The sequence below is a fragment of the Monopterus albus genome, unplaced genomic scaffold, assembly GCF_001952655.1.
Source record: "Monopterus albus unplaced genomic scaffold, M_albus_1.0 scaffold29.1, whole genome shotgun sequence".
In the NCBI taxonomy this organism is placed as follows: Eukaryota; Metazoa; Chordata; class Actinopteri; order Synbranchiformes; family Synbranchidae; genus Monopterus; species Monopterus albus.
In genome coordinates, this window is record NW_018127909.1 from 1,846,790 (window position 1) to 1,866,331 (window position 19,542).

Consider the following 19,542-nt stretch of genomic DNA (forward strand, 5'->3'; position numbering starts at 1 on the left):
GCTCTGTGACTACATCTGTATTCCTCTAACCTCCCATGCTTGGCTTGTGATATCCAGCTCTTGAGTGGCAAGTGTAAGCCTTTGATTTGAAGATGTTTTTCCCATCTGGGTGGTGGGCTGCTCTATAGTCATAACACAGCACAATAGGCTCCTTGTTGTCCGATGATTAGGCAAACTGCAGTGTGTGTGTGTGTGTGTGTGTGTGTGTGTGTGTGTGTGTGTGTGTGTCTCGTCTAGTTTGTCTGACAGTGGTTTCAAATAACAATACATGTCAGAGCTGTTGAATAAGCAGTCTGACTGGTAAAGCCTTTTGTCTTCTAGACCTTTTCAATATTGTGTGAGAATGTCAGTGTGTTGATTGGGGATTTGCCGGAAGGGGCACATATTGAAGAAAAGTGAGCTTTAGTCAGTTAAAAAAGCTTTTCACATGTTTGCCTCTCATCTAAAACAACTTTACTTTATTGTGTATGTAGTGTGAGAGAGAGTGAGTGTTCTCACACCCTGAGTGATGGGTTATTGTTGATGTGGTATGTGGCCATCAAACACAAACAGGCAATGGGAATCTTTCTCTTTCACACGTGCATTTCTTTTCTTCTTTTCTTCCACCAGCATCCTGCCAAACTCTCTGTTAACACATCCTTGCTGTGACTGGGTTTTTTCTTTTCTTACTCACATCTTCTTATTGCCATCTTGACACAAATACAAAAAAAAAAGACCCAAAAACAACATGTTCAACAACTAATAACTGTCTAAATACTAATTTGCATGTTATTGGTTTTAGCACATTCCTCTGGCATTATTACAGCCCAAGTAGCAGCAAATGAGGTCGACAAAGGGCAGGGGAAACATTACATGTAGGTGGAAGAAAATCTCTTTTTAAACACACAAGAGAAGCATAAAAAGAAAAGCAAAAAAAAAAGGTGAATGTGGCTAATTAAATTAGACATAGTTTGGCTTTAGGGCAGCTACGGGGAATAGGCGAGGAAAGACAGAATGTGAGGGAAGGGGCTGTTAGTAGAGGATATTTAACTGCATATCAGGTCATAGAAATCAAAGCCCCGGGGGCACAACCGGACCAAACATGTCCCAACCAATAAGGTGCAAGCGCAGAGACAAGCTCCAACCTTTGAACTTCGACCTCTCCATGTTTTGGAAGAGGTCAGGGAGTCATGTCTAGCTCTCTGTTCGCCATGTCTGGCCCTGAGGGGAGAGTTTTAAGCTGACAAGGATGAAATGGCAGGCAGGGAGATAATGGTTGATAACACATTTGTTATTGTGTGTAGTTTTTAGTCCCTTAGGCAGTTTTAAGGTGGTCTACTTTGCATATGATGAGATTAATGGCTCACATCTGTACTGCATAATCATAAATGTGATTTCCATTTATTTCTTTTCAGCAAAGGGCTGAAGCATTGCATTGTTCCCACTTATATATATTTGGCTATTACTGTTACTATAGCAGATTCACTGAAGCAGAAGGATAAGATGTAACCTACTTAACCAGCATCTTTTTCAATTTATTGACTTTCTCAATGTGTCCCACTGGACATACAGTAAAACTGATATTTAGTGAGCAGGATGTGAAGTCTCACAGGATTCCACTTTATGGAGAAATTCTGAAAGCTACAACACAAGCTACTAAAATAGCAAATGGAGATAAAGTTCATTTTGTTAAAAATGGTTTCATACTTGCTTTTCTCTCCAGCAGTGACCGCCACCCCCTCTTCTCATTTTCATTCTCGTTTCATTCTGTCTGCCTTTGTATTTCGCTTCACTGTCTCTATCGCACATATCAGGAATCACCAGTGTATGTCCAAAACAATAATCTCTTCTTCTTTTGGTTACAAACGAGTGCAATTAGGCCTGCTGGGTGACAGCACTGTGTCTGCCACAGCCTCTGGGCTTTCTTGATATGGGTGGGGTTATTTTTGTATTGATGTGCAGAAACATGCACAACCCCAAAACAAATTTGCACACACTAAATGTATTTTTCCAAATGATTATTGCCAAGGTATAATGCTCCTTATTTTGGCACATCATTTATCTGTTGGGTGGGCTCAATGGGGTAGAAGTAGGCCATGGCTCGCAGGAGCTCCTGTGTACATGCCATTAACGCCAGTTGCAAGCCCAAGGCCACATTTACCCATCCTATTTAATAAAAATTCACTGAGCTCACTCAGTGATATTTGACCTAAACCAAGACTGGGAAATAAAAGAGGCAGATGAATGCAGGAAACAAATGAATGGACCTAATGGAAAAAGAGATGAAATGGAAGATGGAGAGAATCTGCACACAGACTACTGGGAAAAATGTGTAAAATGTAAGGACAAACCTACGACCTAGTTTACACTCACACTAAGCAATGATTTGGTGATTTACAGATTAAAACAGGCGTAGAGCTGACTGTGCCTGGAAAGTTTCTTCAGCCCCATTCAGATGATAATAACATTATAGTGGGAGGTGGGGAATAAAATATTCAATGTGCTCCTTGGTAATTTAACTCATTGTTTCAGGCATCATTTTAATCAGTGGAAAAGTACAGGATATGGCCTGTAACAGACATGGTCATTTTCTAGGACAGAGCCAAAAAAGCGAGCACAGGAGAGTTGAAGGGGAGGCAATAATACATTTCCCAAGGGCAGCGTTATCTCTGCTGTCCTTAGTGAATAAAGTCATTAAAAGTCATTAAAAACACTTCAGAACCTGACCAAGAATCATCACAACTTTTCTTCAGTAATAAAGAAATCCAGCGATAGTTGTCTGTACAGCCACATGGCAAAGAGGAACTACTAATAGCTTATTAAATGGTGCCAATGTGGACAATATGTAAACAAATATAAGCTAAAAACAGGGCTCAAAAATAAATAGCAGTACCTACCTGCAGCTGACAGCACAAATGCCCATTTGTTGAGCTTTTCCTGGATCTTGATCTCCTCATGGCTTTTCAGCCATTATGTTTGTTTCCAAATGGGCCAGTATGTTAGTTTTGACTGTTTCCATTTAGCAGATTAGCAAAAATGTTTTTGATTTAATCTGTTTTCACAGAATAAATCACTGATTAAAAAAAATTATAATAAAAAATAAATATAGTTCAAGCACCTCTATACATAGAAAAACACAGAGATCCATTTTAAAATATAAAAACATCACTTTGGATTAAATTACAGCAGGATCACTGAATGACAGTAGATACTTTAGGCTAGAATTTGTAATGGGGTGGGTGTAAATAATACCCACAAATGTGCCAGCAAGCACAGGTAATGTTAAAATGACCACCTCCCCTAGAGAATTAAATCCAGTCTGAATGGGGTGCTAAATGTTATGTTGTTTTAACCGTATTTTAATTGGCTGCATTTCCTTATGCAGGTGATCATTTGCAGGCATCTCCATTGAGGCCAAAATGAGGCTAAGTGTGGTTGTAATGTTAGTTACAACATAATTTGGTACTAACTATAGGTAAAATGGAAAGTCATCAGTTAGTACACTTTCAGTCATTTCTAAATGCTAAGCTTGCATAACTTTCAGACTTTTATGTAAAAGGCAGTAGATGTTCCATTGTACACATGCAAAATCTGTCTAGAATCAAACATACTGTACAGCTTAGCATACATGAAAAGTCAAGCTTTTAATAATGTAAGCATAATAATAATGCATGTACTGTACAGTGAGTGATACATACTGTATTCTCTGTGATTTAAATGATTTCTTTCATGGGAGTTCCTCTGGAAGTCAATGAATAAACTCAACACAACTACTTGAACTAACTGAAATAACAGTCTCAGAGAACAGTTTCCATTTTTTGTAGTACCAAAGTACTTCTTCCTTTTCAGAAAACTGACTACACTTTTAGAAGATAACAGACCTCTAAAATAAAGGACCATCATATCTTTCTGAACCTTATAGTTCAACATAACAAGATGATGACTTTTCAAAATAAACCAAACCTTAACGGCCCATTGAGGTACAGCCATTTGATACTGTCAAAACACATGTTTCACTGTAGACATTTAAAAACCTCAACTTATCATCCAAATTTAGCTAAGATTGAATCTTCATGTCTAGACATCTTTCAGAGAAGGTCTTGAGTAGATACTGAAATACAGCCAATGAAATGCTGAATGTTGGTGTAATTTAACCTCTAGAGTCCTGAGCTTTGGTTTCACACACATAAATAAATCTCATACAACAGAAGGCAGTCCCAGCCCCTGTTAGTTTGTCATCTTCTTCTCCTCAAAGTGCAAATCAACAAATCGTTATACACAGGCAAATACTCAAATGTACATTCATTCACATGAGGCAATTACACACACACACACACACACACACACATAAATAAATTCATTCATCCCTTAGTGGGTTTCAATGCTCTGACACTTGTAACTATCATTTCTATGTGCCCATACATTTGAAAGTGAGTGCAAATAACAACTCTGCCAGTGTGGCAATCATCAGTAATGATCCAAAAAATGAGTAGTCAGGGGTGAAATGCCAGATCAAGAAAGATGGGAAGTAACAAGGGGGAAAAAAAAGATCATAGCTGACTCAAATTGTAATTCTCAGGTCCTTTTTCCTTCCATTTCCCTCTCATGTGTCAGTCTCTTTTAAGACACTCTCGCCACATGTCCGTCTCATCCCTCATCACTTTTATCAGCCTGCTTTACTCACTCATCTTCACCTCTGTCTCATTTACAATTGCCCCTCTCCTCCGGGAAGCGTTAACCTCAGTCCTCCATTCGCTGGGCCTTAAGGCCATGATTAGAGAGGTGGGAGAGAGAGATAAACAGAGGAACTGAGTGCCATTGCAAAAGTGGGTGGAGAGCGGCCCGGCATGTCTGCAGTGTGCACAAACCAGATGTAGCCAGTGACCCACTAATCAACCCCAAAATGGTGGCCTACACACACATTTTACTGTGCAGCTCTACATACACCTCATTTGCAGAAAGTATTGCTCTCCAATACACCCACAGGAGCTGTTATTTCACAAAACAGTCAATTCCAAAAAGTGAATTAAAGAAACCTTTTGAACATTCACACTGCAGTTACACATCCTTAAATAGCTGCAACAGAACAGTTATTGTTAAACATCTCAGGTTGTAATAGTCAATTTGTTGTTGTAGTCATGTTTCCTTCTTCTGACTGACTGTTGGTGTTCTGCTGGACCCCAGTTGCACAGCATCTACAACCACAAACACGCTCATGTTTCAGATAATGGCTCATCCGAAACACCCAGTGTAGTATGGGCATTATGATGTTTGGGGTTGGCGGTCAGAGGGTGCAATGGGTGTGTGATGGACAGGAACACTCCTAGAAGCTGTGGGGGTGACTAAGTAAAATGAATAATTACAAAGACAGAAACTAGGGGAATGCATTTACAAGTATCCAAGAGAGCTGCCCCCTGAAAGTCGACTAGTCGACTCATTAGCCGACTGAGACGCTTCTAGTCGAGGCTTTGTTTTAATTTTTTGTCAGCCAGTGTGCATTACAACAGAAGGCAGTCCCAGCCCCTGTTAGTTTGTCATCTTCTTCTCCTCATTTTTGGTGTGCCAAGCAGCAATTTGCTCAATACTTCTCCCTCTGGTTCTTTTTGGGAGCTGCAATTCATACTTCAGTGGTGAAACTGTCGAATCTATTTAGCAAATTGCAGAACGAGGGGAAAAGGACAACAAAACACAAGCCACAGTAAGGTGAGATTTGTACTTTATTAGAAGTGTTTTCAAACTGGCTGGTTTTGCCTAATGTTATGTGAGTCCAGTTTGTTTACCCATCTCCATTAAAGTTTAAAGCACAGCTGTTTACAGACTGTTTCTCTGACATGCATCCATCTGAAAGGGGCAAGGGAGCTAAAACAGGGAAATGTGCAGGGAAAACATTTCAATGAGGAATTATGAATGAGACGAATCGTTTGCAGTGCAAGTTGGCACACATCCAGCGCACAGTAACAACGTGTTGTGGTTACCTGATGGGAGAAGCTTAAACTTATTGGTAAACTAGGCTATAACTGTGTCTCAGAAGAAAAACTAGGAGCCCGACATTATATATTCTCAATTTAACTAGGTCACAATTTAACTATTGCATCATATGCAGCTGTCTTTTATTGATTTTTAAATGCTCAGAAATATGTACCTGTCGCTGAAATTCATGCCAGTCTTCTGACAGTATAAAGAAATGAAGAAAAAGAACGAATAATCGAATAGTTACAATGAAGATCCAGCTCCAGTCGACTGGCAAAATCCTTAACTGGTACAGCCCTACTATCCATTATTACCAATAGCACTCATGGAAACAAAGTGTAGCTAAATGTTTTCAGACAAGCTGCAAATATAACTGTAACAGTATAAAAACAGAGGCATTAGTCTGTGGGCTTCATTTAATATTAGCTCAGGCTGTAATAATACAGAAAGCTCACCATTTGCTGTGATAGATGACACAGGGCTTACAGCTCGATTCGCTCTATATATTTAACAAAGACAGATGAAATCTTAGAATCTCAACTTAATACTGCTTTTTGAAACAAACAAACAAATAAATAAAGCAAACTTATCTCATCAGAGTTATTTGTCATCAAAAAGATGAGGAATAATTGAATTAACATTGGTTGGAAAACTACAATTACACTTGTGACAAAACTACATACCCTGTCTCACTGTTGTCACAAAAACTCATATTTGTAGCCTATGATGAAGACAAAAATCAGCATGTCAATGTTTATAGGCAGCAGCTGAGACCTTTGATAGTTTACAATGTCTCCTGTGATTGAAAAATCACAGTCACTTGGACCTGAGATACCAGGAACCAAGACATCTGCTTTTGCCAGAGGTGCAACCATAGAATAAATGTGAGCCTTTCATTCCCACCACTTCAGTGGAGAGCTGGTGAATGGGAAATGAGTCTCCTTCCTATGATGTCCATCTCTTGGTTAGCTGCTCTACTGAACACTGCTGGCTCACTGGGAGTGAAATACCCACCATGCAGATCCTCAAGTGCTGTTCTCTTTGCTGAAGGTTGGTCTAGTTTATTCCCACCTGTTTCTCTCAGGGGGCGGCATGGTGACGCACTGATTAATGCTGTCGCCTCACAACAATAAGGTTCCGGGTTTGAGCCCAGGTCCTGTGATAGACTTTCGACCTGTCTGGGGTGTACCCTGCCTCTTGCCCAGTGTCAGCTTGGATTGGTTCCAGCCCCCATGTGACCCTCTTTGGGATAAGTGGTATAGATAATGCATGGATGGATGTTTCTCTCAGGTTAAGTTCTTTTACTTTATTTGTGACTCATTTGTGAAACTAGCTTCTGCAGCATAGTCCCCTTTTCCCACACTAGTGGCATGTCTACATACAGGAGCAAAAACAGAGCATACAAACGAAAAAGTTTTATTTTTTATTTTTAAAATACTAGAGTCACTTTCCAAAGAGCTTGCTTAATTTGGCAGTACTGCATTTTAGTCTCATGTGGTCACAAATTAAGAACCTTTATACCATTTACATCTACATGTTTATTAATATATACTGTTCAAAAAACTAAGGGAACACTTAGTCACACAGTAGATCTTGATGAAAGAATTATTCAAGTTGAGCCTTTACTAAAGTACACTATAATTTGTTCAGAGCAAAATTACATAACAATGGTCAATGGAAACCAAAATCATCAACCCATGGAGGGCTGTGCTGAAAATCGCACTGAAAATCAAAGTGAAAACTTAAAATCACAGGTTCATTCAAGTTGTGCGAATTTCATCATGGCAACTCATAATACCACTCAGAGGTGTGTGTGTGGCTCCTGTGTGCACAATGCATGGGCATGCTCCCGATCAGTCTCCAGATCAGTGAGCTCCTGGACAGTGGTGGTGTTGGATGGATAAATATGTAATGTCTCATATGTGCTCAGTTGGATTTGGCCACCACATGCAGAACCAGTCCCTTCTGAGGGGTTGTCTTGCTTTGGCCTCTCCATTGGACCTGTTGTCATATAGGGTGGCTGTGGCTCACGAGGTAGGGCAGTCGTCTCCTGACCAGCAAGTTGGTGGTTCGACTCCCGGTCTCCCCACATGCCTAAGTGTCCCTGGGCAAGACACTGAACCCCGAATTGCTCCCGGTGGCTTGATTAGCGCCGTTGTGTGGCAGCTGTCGTCATCGGTGTGTGAATGTGTGCGTGAATGGGTGAATGGTGGTATGATCTCCCTGTAAAGCGCTTTGGAAAAAACGCTGCACCTGTTGTCACTTTCATTTGCACCAAAGCAGGTGAAATTGACTCAATCACTTGTGCTGCCTAAATGGACAGAGTGATAAAATGATATCCTTGAAGTTTAACTGACTTGATGTTAAACTGGAATGATCAAGTGTTCCCTTAATTTTTGATATGAGGTATTTAGTTTTGGCTTTCTTTGTATCTACAGTTTTTAAGCCCATGTTTATGCACAACACGGAGCAGCTCACAGAGATGTGCAAGGTTAATATCACATAAAGCCTGTGAATCAGTATTTGTTAATAATGTTAATAATTTGATAAAAACCTGATTGTGTTTCAGTTGCCATACTTTCTCCTTCAGCCACTCAAAACAACCTCATGCTTGTCCTGTCCAACATGAGGCAGAGTTCTGAATCTCTGGTCCAGACCCGGAGATAGTCATAAACCTCCCCGTTGTATCTGCTAACATGCTTTCCCAGGATTTCCCTCTCCAACTGTAGTTGAGTTTACCTTGTGTGGCACCATACTCAATGACACTGTCAGGTTTTTAATCACACAGCACTTTAGTGGCAATTTTTAGAAGACTGAGCAATTTCGCAATATGCTTGGCATCAGTGATGTCATTGACATATTCATCTCTATTAATGCATTTTAGTTATAAGAGGTTTTTCAGGTAGGTTAAATAACCATGGAGTTTGTCCGTTATTTTCATATACACACAACCCTGGACCAATCCCAAACATAAAGCATAAAAAAACTGGAACTGTGGTGAGGAAAAGCCGAGAATCGTTGTCGTGTGAAAATGATTAGACCAAATGAAGGAGATGAAAAATAAAATTAGATGGGGAAAGATACATTTTTAAAAAATCAAATATATTACGTTTAAATTCATTTTAATTCACTTGTTCACAGTAAAGGAAACAAATTCTTTTTACACTCCATTTAATTTAGTTAACTAATAACATTATAATTCAGTTAAATTTTCACTTGTCTGATAACCTCTAAATCCAGTGCATTTGGTCAGTATTAAGGCTCCATGAACAATGTGCGAGTCAACTGTTAGGGAGTTCACAAAAGTAATTTATATCCCTCAACTCCTTTTCATACTACCATCTTTACCCTCTCTGTCCTTCATGGCTCACTTGCCCCCATATTATTCACTTTTCCAAAGGAAGCTGTCCTCCTGTTAAAAGAAACAGTAAACTCATGTCTAAATTTCAGGCACAAGGTCCATATGGGTGTGTCTAATAATTTGGAGTTTTGGTGACCACAGGCACAGCGTGGTTTTGTACACAGCACATTGTTTGTGTCAGCAGCTTATTACAGCCATTACATGTTAACAAATAACAAATCTGTGGCTGTAGCAATTATGACATGGGGAAGGGAGTGAGTTATGTGATGTAGGTCAATAAAGTGCTTGTTAGGAGAAAGTGGGGGTGGATGATAGGGTACACAAAGCACAGGACCTTCTTTCAGTTGAGCCCAGTGTGTTGCTTGTGTTTTGCAAGAGGTTTTGTTCCTAAACATAACAAAGTAGTTTTTCTCCCAACCCTAACAAAATAATTGTTGTAACTAAACATAATGAAATTGTGGCTGTTTCATAATTGTAACTGCATATTTATGAGGGAGGTCTGCTATCTAGCCATCATGTTTATGGCTGTTTCAATGACAACAGAAGTCTGCAGAGAAGCTCCTATAGGTCAAACGAGAGGGAAGGGAGGAAAAAAAAGTGGTTTGTATGGGTTGTTTTTCACAATTCCTCATCATTTCCTTTCCTTTCTGCCATTTCCTCCCTCATCTCCAGACAGATTATTTTATCTCTCACTTTAACCACAAGCACACGCCAGTCCTTCGCATCTATCCTCAGTCTCAACTTTTGCCCTCTGTGTAATCTCTCTGTCCCTCCTTACATCTGTTTTCTCTCCAGCCATCATCCCTCTCTCTCACCTCTCTGATTCTTCCATCCCTCTGATCTACTATATCCTTTCCTACTCCTAGAATCCTTGCAATTAGGTCTCTATTTCTATGTTGCCATTCACTGGGCTGTTTAGCTCCACTTTCTTCACCTCTTCTCTCCGCCTGCACCCCATTTTGCTCTCCCTGCCTGATCATCCTTCTTCTTTCCAAGTATCAATGCTTATTTTAAGCCTCTTTACATCTCGTTTCCTGCCATCAGGTCGCTCTGATCATTCCCTCCAGCTTTCGGTCTCCCTCCTCTCTCCCCTTCTGCCCCTCCTCCCTCTCTTGCTGGTTCCTGACCTCCATCCTCCTTGTGATCATCCCTCCAGAGTTGAGGCCATCTGTTCCTGCAGGAGAACCAAGTGCATCCTAGTTCCCACCTCCAGCCAGAATGTGTATATTTATGCATGTGTGTGCCAATTTATCGGTGTGTGTCCACATATAAAAAAAGGGAGTGTTGCATATTCATGACACTAAGGGTGGAGTACCATTTCTAGCTTTTATGGAATTATCTTTCAGGCATGCCCCATCAGTGATGGGCTGCTGCATAAGCTAAATTACCTCAGTGACTAATGCATGATGAATGCATATAAATTATATGAAAATAATTATAGCTAAAGCTGATACCTGTGTGTGTTCTTTCTCTACGTATGTGTTTGTATACATGTGTAATATTGTGTTTGTTATGTGTGTGTGTCTGTCTGTCTGCATGTGTATGTGGTAACCATGACAGTTCAGGCCCTTGGTGCTCTCCCTGCTCGATTAGGAAGTAAACAATGTTTATTCAGGAGCAGCTGTATGAGGGAGATGGTTGTGTGTGCTTACACCAACACACACACACACACACACACACACACACACACATAAACACACATTCAGAAAGATGAAGATGAAGGTTTGAGAAGGAGAGAGACTGATTAGTGACTCTATGAAGCCAAGGAGGAGAGGCCCCAGTGGAGTTCACACAAACACACACGTACATGCCTGCACAGCGAAACACACAAAGTAAGGAATGAAGGCAGGTTTGCATGCAGCTACAGATCAGTGCTTAAAATGGCCACTGTGAATATGTTTCAGTTGTGCAGTATTGAGAATCATGGGTGTCACAGAGTGTGCACACACACTCATTAGCCTTTTAACTGAAACAGAAGATGGAACTGATTGTGAACTCTGCACAAACCATAAAGAAAGACCTTACTGTAACTTTCACTCTTCATAAATACACATGAAACTTTCATTTAGTCTCTCAAAATACCTGTTGGTTACTGTAATAAGATAGAATGTTATAAGCAATATGGTAGCAAGTATTTTCATTTTGCTGTAAAAACAATAAAAGACTGAGACTGTATCTAACAGATGTCAATGACAGGAGGTGCAAAAAGAAAGCTCACTGATTTCTATTCTGCGCTACAGCAAAAAAAATAAAATAAAACACAAACTCAAAATTGCTAATTCTGCCTTTTCAACCAAAGTTACAAGGAAAGACCCTCCAGTCCGTTCACCTCTGTCTCTTTTAGCAGCCCTCATCCTTCCCTCTTGTCTCAGCAGCAGCTGTGCACATTCCTCCTCTGGGTGAGTCCTCATCAAGAAGACCTGCTTTATAAGCATGACCCAATTTATCAGTCACTGTTGATGGGTATAATTAAAATCTGTGTACAAATCTTATAAATGCCAGTGACAATCATATTTACGTTGTGTGATTTCATTCTGTCACACTGGTATAGCAGGATAATCCACAGCATGCATTACAAACGGCCTTTTACAGCAAGTTTGAGCCTGTTGCTCTTCTTGATCTTATGTTTCTTCTTCGCTGCGACATTATTATTTTCATTTATAATCTTTTCTTTGTATGATAATCACTTAACATTGATCAGACTTGTGTAAAGAAAGTGTATATACAGTATTGATTCAGTGCAATAAAAAGCTGCCATTATAGTGCTCATTGGTATCCCTGGGCAAAATCTGACAAAAAGCTGTTGCATTTTGCACAAAGCAATCAACTGATTTGACTCTTTGTGTGAGTCTCCCTGTGAGTCTTCCACTGGAACACAGTAGGGAAGCCACAACCGGTTCCACTCCCTGACCTAAATGTATTTCAAAGGCATGCATTTGTTTAAACAGTGCCCACTTCCCTCACTGCACCCCCGCTTTTAGCACTTTTTATTGAACCATTGAATTATTGTGATAGGTAGAGCCACTCAAGCTATTAACACATGTCAATACATTATGAATATATGTGTGTGTGTGTGTGTGTGTGTGTGTGTGTTGAAACTGAAGATTTTTCAACATCATATCAAAATTTGTTAATTTAATTTTGAACACTTTTTAAGCCTCTGCTCTGGCGATACCCACATCCAGAGGTATTATGTTTTCGGGTTATCTGTCCGTCAGCCCATGTGTACATCTGGCCCATTCTCATGAACCCAAAACTTCAGGAACACCTTCAGGGAATTTCTTTAAATTTGACACATGTCCACTTGGACTTAAGAGTGCACTGATTAGATGCTGTAGCTGGAAACAAGGCTGATGAGACTGAACCAAAACAGCAAAGTTGAACAGCATAAATCACACTGTTGACCTAAAATACACTGTTGATAACTATGAGTTGAGCGACACCTTTCACATTATATATAGTCATTTTATCCCTTAATTATATAGAAATGATATAGGCAGCTTTAACAGTTTACACAAATTATTAGCATAACTTTATATTAGTATAACACATCATAGTGTGTAACCATATATCAACATATTTTGCTGTGTTTGTGTTGACCTATGTAATGGTCTTGGTGAAACAATATACCCTACATTCAATAAATTGGTTGTTAGGCAAGAGTGAACAACTCTGCTTTTCATTTGCACCTTTGCACTCATGAACTATATTTGCCAGTGTTTTTCACTCCGCACTAGATTAACTTCCTAACAAAATGATTCCGGGGTCTTTCACAACTCCCCCCTTTTCAACATATTTCAGTGCTGATATCCAGTGTTTGTTGAATAAACAGTACATTCTGTTTTTCAGTTTAAGCAGCAGGAGGGTAGTCTGTTCACTGACATGAAGTTTGGCTCAGTCTTTAGTTTAAAAGCATTAACGTTAGGCTGCTGTTTAATGTCAGACAGCTCTCATGACTTTCTAAAAATTTCTTCTCCTTCCAGTTGGCCAGATGGTGCAGTCACTTTACACTGTGAGTTATGAATCTGTTTTGTTTGCATCATTTGAATCTTTACATTTGTGAGAGAAAACTGATTGTAATGGCATTTTCTCTTCCCATTATAATTGCTATTGCTGCTGCTTGATATTTTTGCAACAAAACACCATGTTCTTCTAGCATTGCTTGCTCTGGTCTCAGCCAGTCTCTTTTTTCCCTTTTGTCTTGTTCTCTCTTCTGTTTTTTATTTCACCCCCAACCCAATCCCTCAGCAAATATGAGCTTGGAGCACAACTGAACAGTCTTAATTAAAAGAGTTGTTTGCACAAAGGGTAAAAGTCCTGATAACATGATGTTTTCCATCCGTCTAAAATTAATGCTGCTCAGTGTGATAGCATAGCTCAGACTGAAATTAAAAACTGTTATGAAACACACAAAGACAGAAGAATAAATAAAACTGGCACTAACCCCACCAACAGGTGCTTTGTATCTATACACTTTGATGCCAGTTAATTAAATCCAACGCAAAATATAAACAAAGTAGTCTAGTTGTCCTCCCCAGCCACATCTTGAGTTGTTCCTGGAGAATACTAAGGCATTTCCAGGTCAGGCAGGGTAGGTAATCCATCCAGCACGCTCAGGGTCTGCCCCCCACTCTCATCCTAGTTATGTGGCTCCATGGGGAAATGTCCAGGAGGGATTCTGACCAGATGCCCAAACAACTTCAACTGGTTCCTTTTCAGTGCAGTGGAGCAGTTGATCTGCTTTTGAATTCACTGTCTGGGCTCCTCACCCCATCCCTAAGCTCCCTAAGCCAAAATGTCCTGTGAATGTGGTAATTCAGCTGCTTGTATCTGTAATGTAATTTCTTTGGCCATCCCCTGAAGCCCAAGACCATAGCTGTGAATTAGACTGTAGCTGAGCTAAATTAAGACCTTCATATTGGACTCTGTTCCCCACCTGGGTAATGTGGTACAGCAGTCCAGTAAATCCTTCAAATTAAACATCCACCTTACATTGTTTATAACTGCTCTCTAGAAGGATATATACTGTAAAACATTTTTCTGATCTGATGCCCCTGTTGTCAATTGGATGTCATCATTTGTCTGTGAAATCCATGTTGTGCTGTGAGAATATTATAGCTATGAGTTGGTTAGGTTTAGGCACAAAATGACTTGCATAGGCTAAGAGAAACATCATGGTTTGGATTAAAAATCCTCTTTTGTTAAGGTTAGAGGACTTTTGTCATTACAGTTACAACTAGACTGCATTTAGATAGTGTCACCTCTGCCTGGTCAAAATCTTGGGTTCTCGCCCAGCTGTCGCTGAACAGAGAAGATGTAGAGTAGATTTCTGTTTCTGGAACTAAAAAGCTGGAGTTTCCTTCATTTCAACTTGAACAAACTTAACCCCTCTGCAATGACTTATTTTGTCATTTTTCTTAGAAGAACAGTCACATCACTGCAGATGCCTCACTAAAATTCACCAAAAAAAGACCAAAATCTTGCACTCCTTTCTACTCTCACTTGTAAACAAAACCTTGAGATACAAGATTTGCTTCATTTGAAGCACAAACTTGCTCCAGTCCCACAGGAGGAAATCCATTGTTTTGTGCCAGAGTGCTGTGTTCACAGACTGCAGTAGATGTTGTTAACCCTCATCCCAGTTGTCTTCACAATTTTCTGCGGACCATCATGTACAAGGGGTCAGATCTACACCATCTGCAAAAAGCAGCCACAATCCTTAGATTACCAGATTGCACATTCACCCATGACTAAGTCTAAAAATTCTGTCAATGAAATTCACAAGCAGAATTGACAAAAAAAAAAATCACATCCTTGGTGGAACCTAACAGCCAGGAGAAACTGAATGAATTACTGAGAATATGGGGACTGCTAGCATCCTATATCCCTGCAGTTGCAGCCAATTCAAATGTTACCACCTTTTAAATGGCTGTGATCACGTGTTATCACAACCTTAATTATGCTTCACTAGGGGCAAACTGCATCTGTCAGTAAGTCATAAAGTGCATATCATGGATACTATTTTGAGGATCTACAGCATCTGATCAAGATGTACTGGCACAAGCAGTGTTTGAGTGTATCAGTGTTCATTTCAGTAATTTGAGAACGAGGAAAATTGTTCAAGCACCTGTGCAAATAGCAAAGGGGCTCTATTTGATCTCCTCACTGAAGCAGGGGTGTGTTTTGGACATAACTTGCAATTATCCAATCAATGTGTAACCTCACATCCCCTTTAAGAGACGTGTGAGTTTGAACATTTGGCGGATTGCTACAATACTGGTGGACTTGCCAGGTCGGACGTCAGTAAGATTTTCCACTGAGGAAATGGATCTGCTCTTGCACTAGATGAAGCCACACAATCACTAATAAAAATGGTATTCATTATAAATACATATATATTGATGTGCATAACACCCAGCGAACACAACCTCATCTTTTTATTTTTCAAGTTTTGCATGTCCTGTGCAGGGTATAACAAGCACAGTGCATCAGCATTGTGCACACACCTAGACATGCATGCATCACAACATTGGTCAAAGCACCCATTAACTAGCAATGACGATTTGACTGTTGACCACAGACCTAGTTTTTGCTGGTCAGTGGCGCTTTGTGTGCAACAGTGTTCATGCAGGGAGTAGTCTGTGGAGGATGGAAGAAAACATAAGACTCTGATCAGAAATGTTTCCCATTTCAAACTGATAGTTTTTATTTTAGTAAGTCATTAACTCATGACCATGCCATTATCATTCCTTAAACCGACCCAAGCCATTTTTGTGCAGTAAATATGGTATGCTCCATGATTATTACTGTAACCATGCTGTCAACCGTTCTGTACATGTTAACAGCCTACTCCACACTAATAAAACCCCACTGAGCCAGCTAACCCATATCTAAGGTCCTAGTGACAAACAATGCGAATGATGATTCTCCCCAACAAGATACCCAGAGGGATTGAGCCATAAGCCTACATGTGCAGTGTGGACTGCATGTGACTAATGTCTAATGTGCTGCCAATAGTAAGAAGCTGCTTTTCAGAAGTGCTCTGACTACACTCAACCTTTATAATCAGTTTGAGTCTCCTTTCCAATTTTAACCAGCTAGCTAATTAGTGTGAAGGCCTGGTGGTTGGAGCATGCTGCCCAAATCCTTTTTAAAGCTGGGACCCACCAGTGGTGGAGGGAATAAAGTACAACCCCAAATATGAAAAAGTTGGGATGGCATGTAAAATCGAAATTAAAACTGAAAACAGTTAGAGACTAAGGACATCAAGTGATGAAATGTGTCAGGTGTCATTTTGTCCCCTTCTTCCTGCAAACAAGACTTAAGGTGCTCAACAGTCCTGAATCATTTTTGATGCAATTTGTGTTTCAAAATGCGCCACACATTCTTTATTGGGGACAGGTTGGGGCTTCAGGCAGGCCAGTCTAGCACTCACACCCTTTTCCTCCAAAGCCAGGCCTGAGTAATGTGTGCACTGTGAGGTGCCAAGGGCACTGACACAACTCCAAACCATGACAGACACTGGCCTTTGCTTGTTGCTGGCAACAGTCTGGATGGTCCTTTTTGTCTTTGGTCTCAAGCACATTCTTACCAAAAAGACCTGAAACACTGATTCATCTGACCACAGTACACGTTTCCACTGTGTGATGGTTTGTCCCAGATGTTTCTAAGCCCAGAACTTCTGGACACTGTTGACATAGGGCTTTCTTTTGGCACATTACAGTTTTGAGCAGCATTTATGGATGTAGCTATGTATTGTAGTGCCTGACACAGGTGAGCCAAAGTAATCCTGAGTCCATGTGGTTATATTGCTTATAGAAGAGTGACGATTCTTGCAGTGTTGTCTGAGGGATCAGAGAGCATGGTCATCCAGCTTAGGCTTGTGCCCTTTACACACTGAAATCCCTCCAGGTTCCTTGTACCTTTTAATGATGTTCTGCGCCATAGATGGTGACATATCCAAATCCTTCCTATCTTCCTTTGAGAAACCTTCTTTTTAAACATTTCAATAATGTTCTCACACATATGTTGGCAAACTGGCGGTGCCATCTTTGCTCCTGAAGGACTCAGCCTTTCCTGGATGCCAGTTTTGTACCAAATCATGATGCCGTCACCTGCTGACATCACCTGTTTCTAATCAAATCATTATTTCATTGTTTTACCTCAGTACTGGCCCTGAAATGCAACCGTCCCAACTTTTTTTGGAATGTGTTGCAGCATCAGAATTGAAGTGTGTTTATTATGAACAAAGAATAAAACTGATTAGGCATCACATTAAATAATGTGCTGCTGTGTTGTTTTCAATGTCATACAAGACACAGATTTACAAATCAATATTTTCAGTTTTAATTTTGATTTTACATACTGTCTCAGCTTCTTCTGATTTGGGGTTGTAGCAATACACCGTGTAAAAATGTATTCGTTGCAAGTAAAGTACAAAATAAAAGTACAAAAGTATTACCATCAATATATATTTTAAAGTGCCAAAAGTAAAAGTACTCATTATACAGAATGGCACATTTCATGTGAGTGTATATCATATTAGTTGATTATAATTACTGATGCGTCATTGTGTTGCAGGTGGTAAAGGTGGAGCTAATATTAACTATCTCGTAAATGTATAATCTGAGGTACTTTACAGAATACTGCCTCTAAAATATAGTAAAGTCAAAGTATTAAGTAGCAGATAATGAAAATACTCAAGCAAAGTACAGATACCTCAAAACTGTTCTTACAGTACTTGCGTAAATGTACTTAGTCACTTTCCACAACTGGGACCCACCACCTCATATTCCATTTCAAAAATAGACGCCATCTTTGCTCCTGAAGGACTCAGCCTTTCCTGGATGCCAGTTTTGTACCAAATCATGATGCCGTCACCTGCTGACATCACCTGTTTCTAATCAAATCATTATTTCATTGTTTTACCTCAGTACTGGCCCTGAAATGCAACCGTCCCAACTTTTTTTGGAATGTGTTGCAGCATCAGAATTGAAGTGTGTTTATTATGAACAAAGAATAAAACTGATTAGGCATCACATTAAATAATGTGCTGCTGTGTTGTTTTCAATGTCATACAAGACACAGATTTACAAATCAATATTTTCAGTTTTAATTTTGATTTTACATACTGTCTCAGCTTCTTCTGATTTGGGGTTGTAGCAATACACCGTGTAAAAATGTATTCGTTGCAAGTAAAGTACAAAATAAAAGTACAAAAGTATTACCATCAATATATATTTTAAAGTGCCAAAAGTAAAAGTACTCATTATACAGAATGGCACATTTCATGTGAGTGTATATCATATTAGTTGATTATAATTACTGATGCGTCATTGTGTTGCAGGTGGTAAAGGTGGAGCTAATATTAACTATCTCGTAAATGTATAATCTGAGGTACTTTACAGAATACTGCCTCTAAAATATAGTAAAGTCAAAGTATTAAGTAGCAGATAATGAAAATACTCAAGCAAAGTACAGATACCTCAAAACTGTTCTTACAGTACTTGCGTAAATGTACTTAGTCACTTTCCACAACTGGGACCCAGCACCTCATATTCCATTTCAAAAATAGACCAGATGAATAATTCTCTTGTCCTGTTGAGAACAGCCCCAGTAGTCTGACATCTTGTCAGAAGCCAACCAATATATATGTAGATGTACAGTATATAAGCATAATATAATGTTTTTGCCTCATCCTTAAACATAACCTTCTGTACACTAATAGTGTGAGCTCATCAGACACTCAAGTTTATCCTATTTCAGGCATATCTAACATTGACCGGTAACCTCATTAAGCATAATTTACCTCATCCGTCCCCTCCTCTTTTTCTACCTCACACACAGTTACTAACTTTATTAGTAACAAATTACTAATAAAGTTTCTAAGCAAGAGTGATTCTCTGATGCACACAGTGCATCTTCGCTTTTCTACACACACATACCAGTTTTGTTAGTGGAGATTGGGAACCTTTGACGGACTGCTGTTTCCTGCGGTAAACCGTACTCATTTCCTGTTTTCTGTATTTGCACTGCGTTGTGCTTGCTTCCAGATTGTTTAGGAATTAAACTCACTATGTTCTAGGTTCATCTGAATTTTTGAGTGACAACATGCGCTTGCACCACTTAAAACACTTGTTTTGCAGAAGTTCTTGCTAACTACCAAATTTAACTTGCTACTTTAGGTCGGCTAGTTTAGAAGCTAGTAGCTTAATCAAGAGCAATGGCTTCCC